The sequence below is a fragment of the Hylaeus anthracinus genome, unplaced genomic scaffold (genome assembly GCF_026225885.1).
Source record: "Hylaeus anthracinus isolate JK02 unplaced genomic scaffold, UHH_iyHylAnth1.0_haploid 2, whole genome shotgun sequence".
In the NCBI taxonomy this organism is placed as follows: Eukaryota; Metazoa; Arthropoda; class Insecta; order Hymenoptera; family Colletidae; genus Hylaeus; species Hylaeus anthracinus.
The window spans coordinates 1,409,057-1,419,456 of NW_026534838.1; the positions used below are offsets into that span (position 1 = coordinate 1,409,057).

The 10,400-nt window shown below is 36.5% G+C and overlaps 1 protein-coding gene across 5 annotated transcripts in view; it reads left to right on the forward strand.

Annotated features, from left to right (window-relative positions):
* The window catches only part of LOC128892937 (S phase cyclin A-associated protein in the endoplasmic reticulum), a 56,035-nt gene that overhangs the window by 30,916 nt on the left and 14,719 nt on the right, over positions 1-10,400 (forward strand). The window lies entirely within an intron of this gene.

Sequence of the window (10,400 nt, forward strand, 5' to 3'; positions counted from 1 at the left end):
GGGTTTTCGCTTAATATCTCCTTAACGAAGCCCCATCCGACATTTTTGCAAAGGAAATTGTTGTTCAGAATCGTCTCAGCTACCCCCCATTTCCGGCTCCTCCCCGACTTTTGAGACACCCTGTATATTACTTATTCAAATTTACATTCTAAACAATGTAACATGTATTTTATTGTTAATATTTTCCATGTTTCTGCATTTATCTTTCTATAGAAATAATAATACAATTCAGAATGAAATTGGCTGGTTAAAATTTCAATTAATAATTCTAATGGACAAAATTCAAGGCTACTTTTCAAACAATTCAATATGCGGGATTGGAGCACATTGTTTTAATTGGTTTGAGAATTACCTATGTGAATTGCTATTTAATGTAGATTATCATAGAAGACGGGGTTGCAATTATAAAATGCATGCCAATGTTGTATTCATCCTGAACATATTTTTAGTGTTGCAAGTTGTTTGAGTTGGTTTGAGAATTACCTATGCAAATCACTATTTGCGATAGAATGTAATAGAACACAGGAGATTGCAATTGTAAAATGCATGAACTTCGTTATTGCATTGGTTCTGAATATATTTATATCCATTTCTATACTGTTGGAAATTGTTTGACTTGGTTTGAGAATTACCCATGCAAATCACTATTTGCAATAGAATGTAATAGAACACAAGCTTAAACACAGGGTTAAAATGGTAAAATGCATGTATTTTGATGTTGGATTCGGTCTGAATATATTTTCATCCATTTGTATAGTGTTGCAGATTGTTTTAATTGGTTTGAGGATTACCTATGCGAATTACTATTTCATGTAGATTATAATAGAACACAGAGAATTAAAATTATAAAATGCATGCCAATATTCTATTCGTCCTGAATACATTTTTACTTTTGGAAGTTTTGTGAGTATGTTTGAGAACCCAATATACAATCCATTTTTTATTCGTAATTAAAAATACGGTGTCCATATAAAAGCCTCGCCCTTCTTTTAGCCGAACGCACGCTCGTTCAGAAGCAATCGAAAATTATGCAGCGAATGGCGAAACAATCGACAGCTCGAAAATCTCTGAAGCAGGGTTCCTGCGATAATAGTCAACGACAGTAGCGACAACAGTAATGGGAAGTGCGGGATTGGAGCAGTATTTGATCAGGCTGGATAGGGTCGTGAGTAGAAATAGGCAGCGCGGCTGTTCCCGTTCCCATTCTGCTGAGTGCCGAATTTTACTGCTGTCTATTATCCCTCTATAACGCTCCTTGTTGACAGAGGCGGCTTTAAACGGCGCGCGCGCAAAAAAAAAGAACGCCTAGCAAATTCGTGGAGCATTCTCCATATTCCAGTGTCGTTTAAGATTAATGCAAGCCCACGAGTCCGAACAATGCTTCCCCGAAAGAGTGTCAAATTCGAAAACGTGGAATCTCTTTCGGTCCGTGGATGAATTTTTATGCTTTTCAACGAGCCAATTTGTTGCTATTTGCGACGAATTACATAGAGTGCGCGCGATTTTTAACGGAGTACAGTGACGCGTTAGAGGATATTTCTTTTTTGTAATAGAACGATGGCTCGATCTTTTTCCGAAATTTTCGATAGTGCATCGACAAAGTTTGCCTTCGGAATGTTTCTATTTGATGAGAAAGTTCAATGTTTTAAGTGATTGATAAATCACTAAATTGTAATTTAGTTTATTCTGCAAATAGTTTAATAAGAACTTCATTTTCAATATTTTTTCATATTGTTGCACACTGTGTTTTGTAATTTATTGCAAAGCATAAATTACAAAATATTTCCTGATGCCAAGCTACATACCTACTATAAACTTAAACATTGTAATCCTATTATTATTATTATTATTATTATCCTATTATTTATTTTAATTTCTTGCACATTGAAATTTCCTGTATATGCCAAAAAATGGGGAGCCTAATATTTAAAGTAGTCTAACTGGTAAAAATGATTATGGACACGAACCTACAAAAATTGAACCTAAATAGGAATTTATTTTACTCTACAAATATTATAATACAAACATAACTTTCAATATCTTTTTATAACATGCCATACTATATGCAGTTTGCACATTCAAATTTCCTGTAAATGTATAAACACGGGTATCCTAGTGATTGAAATAGTCTAACTGGTAAAAATTACTATGAAAACGTACCTACAAATATTAAACTTAAACAGGAATTTATTTTACTTTACAAATATTATAATACAAACATTACTTTCGATATTTTTTTTAAAACATTGCATACTGTATGCATTTTGCACATTCAAATTTGCTGTAAATGTATAGAAATCGGCAATTTAGTGATTGAAATAGTGTAACTGGTAAAAATTGGTGTGAAACTTTTGGAACGGCCTGTAGATTAGCGTCCTTTCGACTCTCAGCCGTGGCAGGACTCGATTGTGTGTATAGAGTACCAGGATTTGCCTCATCCCTCGGGCTACCGAAATCCCAGCGTGAATGCATTACGCGTCAACGAACCCGGAGTAGCAATATCCTGAGTTGCTGGATGTTAGAGTATGGGGATTATAATACATTACCAATTCGACGAACGTCTCGGCCATTTGACCTTGTTTCAGACTTTATTTCGTGCACCTCTATTCGATTTTTGACGTTTCGTTCCACGATTGCTTTCGGGAGCTATTTTTATTGCACCTGCAGGATCCAATACCATTGCATGCTTTTTTTTTAATTATTATTGTGGAGAAGGTATCAGTCATTGCAATATTTATGTATATACTGGTTGTATACTTTGGCATCAGGAAATATTTCGTAATTTATGCTTTGAAATTTTTTAAATGATTAGTGAAAGGATTTAGAACTTTTGAACTCGAGGGAATTTCTTTGATGCTTAAAATAAATAGGATTACAATGTTTAAGTTTATAATAGATATGTAGTTTGGCATTAGGAAATATTTTGTAATTTATCCTTTGCAATTGTTTAGATGATTAGTAATAGAATTTAGAATTTTTCATCTCAAGAAAATTTCCTTGATGTTTAAAATAAATAGGATTACAATGTTTAAGTTTATAATAGGTATGTATTATAATTTGGCATCAGGAAATATTTTCTAATGTATGCTTTGCAATTATTTAGATAATTAGTAAGAGAATTTAGAATTTTTCATCTCAAGGAAATTTCCTTGATGTTTAAAATAAATAGGATTACAATGTTTAAGTTTAAAATAGATATGTATTATACTTTGGCATCAGGAAATATTTTGTAATTTATGCTTTGCAATTTTTTAGATGATTAATCAAAGAATTTTGAATTTTTAATCTCCTAAAATAAATAAGATTTTTTTAACCTTGAGGCAACTTCCTCGGTGTTTAAAATAAAATAGACACATTGTGGCAGATGGGAGATATTTTCACGGAGGCCCTACAGAAATTTTCGTCGAGGACGCGGCCGTAGTATTTTTCTGGGAAACCTATTTCAAATAGAATTCGACGGAGGGATAATATTTTCCTGTGCATTTCAGCGAACACATGCGAAATGTACATCGCGGTGTATGTATTACATAGATCGTCGTCGGTACTAGAAAATAAAAGATAAGGAGCGGATGGGGGGATGGTGAAATTCGGTAGCCAGAGACACTTGTCAACGACAGGCAGGGGGTCGGTTTCAGGGGTGAATCTAGACGACTCTGTAAATATTGTAACAAGTGTGCCACTGTTCCCGTGCCTGGCATTGATCGCGTCCTTCTCTAATCGATTGAAAGACATTTTTTAATTGTCCAAATGGAAAATATATTTATTCATATAGAACCATTGAATGATCTTACTAAAATAGTAAACATTCGTCCCAGTTATTGAGAATATACTTAAATTGAAACGTTTCGTTTTACAATTGATAAAATTATTTCGTTATAATAATTCCTTATTACTTTTTATTATTATAATTCTTTTTTACTACATGAATAATTATGTTCAAGTCACCACTGAATAATAGTATTCAAATATTAAACATTGAACATATTATACTTAAATTAAAACGTTTCGTTTTGCAATTGATAAAAGTATCCTACCAATAATTTTTTCATTTTTCTACAAAATGGATGCTTATGTTCCCAGTCTCTTAAAGAACTGTAACAGTTACAAACGTTCAGTTTTTGTTTATTCCCGGAGACAATTGGCGAACGCAACTTGCACCAGAGTGGCCATTCTTCAGCATTACTGTCCCTCTCCCAGAGTTCGCGGATACTACGCTGTCGTTTTCACACTTTCGCCCATTTCGTTGCGCAAACATCGTCCATTGTGGATGCAGTGGATGATACTTCTGCCAGACACATTTGCCACTGGTAGAAAAGGACCTCGTCCTAAAGGGGCCTTGGCATCGAACCACAAGTTCTGAGAGTACAAGTGGACCTTGTCTTGAATATTTTCAAAAATATTAATCAGAGAAGATGGATATGAAGTTCATTTCACTTTCTTATTTATTAGATCGTTCCAAAGATTCTTTCATTTTATTTATAACCAGTACATTATTTCGTTTGCACCTTTTTAGTTTAAAAATGATCAAAATTGAATTGCTGATCATTTTGAAACTAAAAAGGGGCAAACTAAGATTCCAACGTGGCATTCATAGGCAAACGATAAGCAAACTTTTTGCAAAAAGACAATTTTGAATTTTTTAAGATTGCAAGGGTCAACTTTAGGTTGCCCCCCCCCCCCCAAATTGAATTACTGATCATTTTTAAACTACAAAGGGGCAAACGAATATTCCAACGCTGCATTAATGGGTAAATGATGAGTAAACTTTTTGTAAAACGAATATTTTTAATACTGGGGGGCCAACATGAAGTTTTGGCACACCCCTGCCCCCCTCCCAAATTAAATTGCTGATTATTTTGACACTAGAAAGGGGCAAACGAAAATTCTAACGGATCATTTATGGGCAAACGATGAGCAAACTTTTTGCAACAAGAATATTTTTCATATTGGGGGGCCAGCATGAAGTTGGCATCCCTCAAATTGAATTGCTTATAATTTTGAAATTGAAAAGGGGCAAACGAAAATTCCAACGAGACATTGGTGGGCAAACGATGAGCAAACTTTTTGCAACAAGAATATTTTGAACTTTTTAATATTGGGGGGCCAACTTCCCACGACTATGTATCACTACACTAAAATTCCTACACCTACCGAACACGTAAGAATAATCCAAGGATCTACAAGATCACTTTGCCACGAGTAACCCCATGTATCAATACTACAGGGACTGTGTATACAGAATGACGAGTCATAACCGCATCACACGATGCATCATTCCCGCCCTTCAGTCGTAACAAAAACTCATCCAACTAACGCGCAGCGAGCCAATCGGCACGGTTATCGGTGAAATTGCGTCGCGCACATTTCTCCATGAATATGTAAATTAATTTGCTCGATTACCCTCCTCGTGACCCCAGGTCCCGCGCACGAGCGCCGCCATTGCATCGCGAGAACGCCTGAGCTGCTGCAACCAGCTTCGCCTAAAGATATGCACCCTTGGGCACTCGCTATGAAATAATCATATGGTTAGCTAATGGTAGCGCTGGGGTAGTGATTGCTCGGGCTGCTGCGGCCTCCATAAGGCGGTCAGGGGGAATAATAAATAAATTCAATGTATTTGCTCGAACCCCCCGCAAACATTCAATGATAGATCGGAATCTTCGGGAGGGGGGAGAGCGATGATGCATGAGCCGGGGCGCCCTATCCCGGCCAGACGTGCGCGAGGATCCAGAGATCGGATCTTTCTTCGCTTCTTACCAATTCCTGTCGCGTGCTGATGTACGCAATTACATACTCCAGATGACGGATTTCGTTTCCAGTGCACTATTTGCATGGTACTTCTTGCCATCGATGTATTTTTGACTGGGGAGACAATTTACTGAAAGTTCATTCTGTGCTGGCATGTATTTGTTACGATGTGGAATGATATAGAAAATATAGATAAATATAAATACGTGAACGTAAATAATAAATATATGGAGTGTTTATGATGTGGAATGGTATTGAAAATATACGTAAAATATACATGATGTATGTTGAATTCATTCTTCTAATAATTTTAATAAAATATTAATATAATAATATTATTATTTCATTTTCTATAAGTGTTCATACCTTTTGGTTATATTTACTATATGTTTATTATATTAGTTGCTTAATTATCTGCCATTTGACATACGTATGTTGAATATATTCTTCTATTAATATAATAATATTCTCATTTTATTTTGCATAAGTGTTCACACCTTTTGGTTATGTTTACCATATGTTTATTATATTAGTTGTCTAATTATTTGCCATTCAACATGTAATGTTGAATAATGTATTGGTATAATTATAATTATGATTACAATTATAGAATATATTATAATTTATAGGACTGACTGTGTATATCTTACTGTAAGGGGTCGTTTAACGTTTATAATTATAATTATAATTATAATTATAACAACATACATAATGTATTGGTATAAATATAATTATAATTATAATAGAATCGTCCCCTCTCTGTTTATCAAAGAAGTTTCCCTAAATTAAACAACAAATTTAACATTCCCAAATAAACTTTTCATCATAGATACATACTCATGTAAAATTTACTTCCGTGCATATTTATTATACTAAATTTCCTTAACATCAAATCTATCATTTAACTTAATAAAATATCTTCAATAGTCACAGACGATACGAATATATTAACTGTATGCAAAATGCTTGTACGTTTAGTGTCAATTTGGAAATATGTATAGCATAAAAAATTAAGGAAGAGAATATTTGGGGACGCAGGGATGAAGTTATTCGTGGATTCTATTGACTGTGGGATATATATCTCGGGTACAACGAATCGTAGGCGGATCAACTCGCCTAACCAGAGTTATTACATCCAGTAAGGGCCACCCTTCGGCTATCATTCATGTTATTATAGGTCGCGGAGTGTACGATCCCGAGCAATTCTAATCCGTCCGCGCATCCCGTTGCATTTTATTAGCGTATTTATCCGATCCCTCGGAATCCTAGCGAGAGCGTCTGTATTATCGCTCGTCCGTGTTCGCCCATTGTAGCCCGTTGCTTCCATCATCGAAGTGACAGAGCTTAAGAGTCTTTGCTTTTGTACGTATCGATGAATTATGCAACGACCGGGCGAATCAGTATTCCGCGTAGCCTCGTGTTTTCGTTAAGCTCGAGAGCATTACGACTATTACGGTTCCAAGACCGCGGCGCTGTGAACACGTACAATTTAACGATCAAAAGTAAGCTCCATTTCCAATTAATACCACCTTTTGACGAGTTGTTAGTGCGTTTCGTGGAGGATTGATGGGGAAAAATGCGGAGGAAGATTTTTTAGAGTTATTTTAGAGAATCGTGTATTGTTATTGTGGCATTATTCAGACATAGTAGGTAGCGATCTCTTAATTTTATTATCATCGCGATATGTTAAGGGTTAACGCCTCTTATTCATACGATACACTTAAGGGAGTCATCTGGTATGATGACTTCTCTAGAATCATTTTCATCTACTTAACTCCTTTTTCGAATAAAATTGTCTTTAATTAGATTTCTGTGTTTCCTACCCCTTCACATTTTCTTACTAAATGTAGTGTTCGTTATGTATGTAATGTTCGTTATTGCATTCGTTCTGAATATATTTTTATCCTTTTGTACAACGTTGAAAATTGTTTGAGTTGGTTTGAGGATTACCTATGCGAATTATTATTTGATGTAGATAATAATAGAACACAGGGGGTTGCAATTATAAAATGCTTGCCAATGTTGTATTCGTTCTGAATATATTTTTAGTGTTGCAAGTTGTTTGAGGTGGTTTGAGAACCCAATTTTTCTCTTTCTCACATTTCCTATACTCTATTCTTATAAACTCGCATCTATTAATACTTCTCTATCTCTGAACTACCACTAACATTTTCTCTCTCACACTTCCTATACTCTATTCCTTCAAACTCACGTCTATTAATACTTTTCTACCCCCAAACAACCCCTAAATACCCAAAACTTTCAACTTCCAAATATTCTAACTACTTAAAATTTTCAATTTCATTCTATTACGCCTATATTCCTTTACCCCCTTCCTCACTCTCCCCAATACACTTCATTCCCAAATCATTTCAACTCGTTCATAAATCCACCAACACCACACCTTTGAACCTATCTACCAGCTCCCAGCAAAACTAAAACAATGCTCTCCAGATCCCTCTAAAACAATGCTCGGAGGCCAACTGTCAGTCCTAGATCGCCACTTACCATCCCGCGCTCGAATTCCCCGGCGATGTCCGTCGCGGCGCAGCAACGCTCGCGTCAATCGTTCGTCAATTTCGCGTGACCCTCGACGTAACAAAGACTTGACTCGCGTTTCCAGCTCCGAGGGCAGAGATGATCCATCCGCGACAGATACAACGCCCGGCGTCTCGTTCGCGACAGCCAAGTGTGCATATGGGTACCGATAGATCTGGCGTCATAAAGGGCCCCGTAGCGAGAAAGAGACCCGAAGAGAGACAAAAAAAAGAAACAACAATGTATTGCTTACAGGACAGCATGTGCGACGGCGTAACACGAGAGGATTATAACATCAGTGGGTAATTCTGCGCGCACAGGCCAGAGAGGAGGGGAAGAACAAGCGTCGAGGCGCATGCGATGCTCATTCTATCGGGTTGTTGTATATGTTTTTCTTCTCTCCTGCGGCACCCTTCCTTTCACCGGGAGCACCCCAAAGCGACCGTGCTGTCGAGGGGTGCGCGCCTGTCAGTGTGTATTATCGCCACCCCCTTCCTTCTCTCCGAAAGACTGACGCGACCGGCCGATGAGTATTGGAATATGGAGTAGTTCGGTGGAGGGCCAACTGTCTCCTCTAATCATAACTAGCTGGAAGCTAATCCAACGCCACTGAACTCGAACCCGCACACTCGAGCGTAGAGTCGTCCGTGAGCGCGGCATTTTCGAGAGCGTAACCCTTCCGGTACGACGATAATAGGGCAGTTTCGTGACCCCGGGGTTGGTGCGTCGCGAAACGGGGCCGAGCTATTAATTACGAGCGATTGAAGGTGCGTCTGGTGAAAACGATGGATGCTTTATTAGGCGGATGGGAGTTGGTTCTTGGCGACTGTGGTGGTGGGAAGTGGCACCTTTTATTTTGGTAATTGGTTATTAGTAGTTGAATTAGTAGGTGAATGTGAGGAATTTTTGGAAGAACTTGGGTTTTGAGTGAGTTTGGTATTGATAATTATTTGAAGAGGTGTGAGGAAAATGGATTCTAGATTGGATTGGGTGAATATTTTTATATACAGGGTGTTCAAAAAAAAGCATTCAATATTTGTATGGTGTATAGGGCACACTGTACTGAGTAAAAAAGCTTTATTAAACATAGGTCCAAAGGTCAACCGTTTCTGAGATATAAACATTTTTGTTTGCTAGTATCATGATTGACTTACTTGCTTCCATCGCATGCGATGTTTATATCAGTGTTTATAAATTGGGTTCTGAATGTTCCCATTCAAGTGCCGACAATTTCGTCAATTTCATTTTTTCAATTTCGTGTACAGAAATGAGCGGTGGACACGTGGAAAATCTATTAATATCGAAAACCCAGTAGTAAGTCAATCATGATACTAGCAAACAAAAATGTTTATATCTCAGAAACGCTTGACCTTTGGACCTATGTTTACTGAAGCTTTTTTACTCAGTACAGTGTGCCCTATACACCATATAAAAATTGAACGCTTTTTTTTGAACACCCTGTATATGTATAATGAGTTCCATAAATTTTCGTACCTTCTATTCTGTGTCTATTACAAGAATTCTTCTCAATTAAATGATAGGTTTGATGGCTCCAAATAAATGTTTCATTATAAATATATACAAGTGTAAAGTTTATTTATGTATATAGTTATAATGAAACATTTATTTGGAGATATAGAGGGTATTAATTAATTTAGACAAATTTTTTCAATAGGCATAGAAGGTATGAATAGTTATGGGACTGACTGTATGTCAGGGGTGTGTATATAAGAATCCACTTTATCTCCTCAGAGTAGATGATTTTTAGAATTCTGACTTTAGAATGTTATTCTATTAGAATTTTTAGAATTCCGATTTTAGAATGTTATTCCATTTAGAATTCTGAGGAATGAAACAATTGGACTCTACGAACCCGTGGAATTTTTTTTTAGAACTCATGGTTTGGTTAAGTTTGTTATTGTAGCTTGATTCTAGCCTGGACTGTGTGAATATTTTAATTTTTGTCAGGGATATGTTTATAAGAATCCACCTTACATCTTCAAGATAGATGTCTCCCCCATCTAGAATTATTAGACTCTGCGAACCTGAGGAATTTTTTTAAGAACTCATGCTTTAGTCAAGTCTGGGTAAATCAAATCTGAATGAACAATCTG